Source organism: Aplysia californica, unplaced genomic scaffold, assembly GCF_000002075.1.
Source record: "Aplysia californica isolate F4 #8 unplaced genomic scaffold, AplCal3.0 scaffold01132, whole genome shotgun sequence".
Classification (NCBI taxonomy): Eukaryota; Metazoa; Mollusca; class Gastropoda; order Aplysiida; family Aplysiidae; genus Aplysia; species Aplysia californica.
The window spans coordinates 30,923-32,659 of NW_004798402.1; positions in this window are offsets into that span (position 1 = coordinate 30,923).

The window sequence follows — 1,737 nt, forward strand, 5'->3', positions numbered from 1 at the left end:
GGAGAGCGTTACTGGTAGACCCTACTTCTTTTCTTTCTCTCTCTCTTCTTCTTTCTGTCTGTCTTGGTTCTTCCCTGCACTATAATATGACCGCTATTTTGGCGATGTGCTTCTTTATTACTAAAATCCCCAAAAACACAAGAGGGGATTATTCCTGTAACTTTAAACGCTTCCTCCTGTTCCTTCAGTTGTCTTACTCTGAAGTTTTGCTTTATGTCTATTGTAACCAGAAAACATGCCTAAATCCAGCAAACGTTTTCGCTTCTGCTGCCGTGTTAGTTTTTCTTGCAAATGGGGGGAGGGGGGAATAACTAAGAAAATGAGGAAGCAATAAACAAGATGTACAGTTTTACTTCCCCTTACCGAAACCTTTTTGTTGGTGATTGAAAGATCCTGTGTGTTGCTTTGGTATAGTATAAGGTTTTACGGCGCTCGCAACTGCCAAGGTCATATGAGAGCGCGAATGTGTTGCTTTGACAGTGCACAAATTAAACAATACTGACGTCTATTGAGCCACGGTCAGGCGTTTCGCCGTCAAAAACAGAAGACCTGAGTTAGAATTGTGTGTGGGAAGAATTTTTATGGAGTACCTCGGGGTCTTTCTGTAGGGGGGGGGGGGGTCTTTGTAGATTACAGGTAGTGTCGAAGTCCGCTTGCTAAATTATCTAAACTATGTCGATGGTGACGTAAAAAGAGCTACATTTTTTATTGAACGAAAAACAATTACTAAAAAGTGTGAAAGATTGTAGATTATAAGACGTACAAGCAATGTGCAGGCTTTTTACACCCTACTGACTGTGGCAAGGAAGTACAATTCAGCAAGCTTCAGAAGATCAGCATTTCGATTGCCCCGATAACTTCATTCTCTTGAATTACATTACAGTCTTTCCTGCACTTTTGGTGCATATTTAAAACTCCAGTGTGTTAAACGCAAGCACTCTTTGAAATATTTTGAACGAAGAAAAAAAAAACCCATCTCAGAAGTAGTATTGAATGAAAACTGCATTTTTTAGCATTTTGTCACAAAGAAAGGGGGAAGAAACCCCGATGATAATAGCAACATCATTCAAAAATGTTCATACAAGCGTTGATACCCCTAATACCAAGCTAATAAAACATTTTATCGGAAAAAAAATATAAACGATGCAGATCAATTATTCAACAACATCTAATTTATACCATAAAGTACTGCAAGGCGATAATTCTACCTGAAATTCACACAAATTAAAGAGCAACAGATTAAAATAAAAGACAAGACTGATAAGAGTTAAAAACCAATTTATTGCATTACTATACCATCTTTGCTTGTTGTTCAGAGCAGCACCATTCACATTTATGGGAATATCTTTGTAAACTTCATGTTCAGCATCTACATCCCCCTATTTGGATGAGTTGTACATTACAGCTTGCACTAAAAAAATTAATTCCATTTTTGGACAATAAATATCCCTTGTTCCCTCAAATAAAAACATCAGTCAGAAGTAAAAGACCTAGGCTTCTGATCTGTAAAAAAGAAAGACGCAGAAAGTCATTTTTACCAACATCCATCAAAAATTCTTCCATCTTAACAATCTTGTTACAAGTATTCATATGACGCTAGAGCATGCATCAGAATAACATTGAGTTACAATCAGAATACTGAGTATGTATCTAGCTTAAAGATTATTATTCTTTACTTATTACAGTTCATTTATATAATGCATGTGACTGTAAGCCTGCGTGTGTGTGCATGTGTGT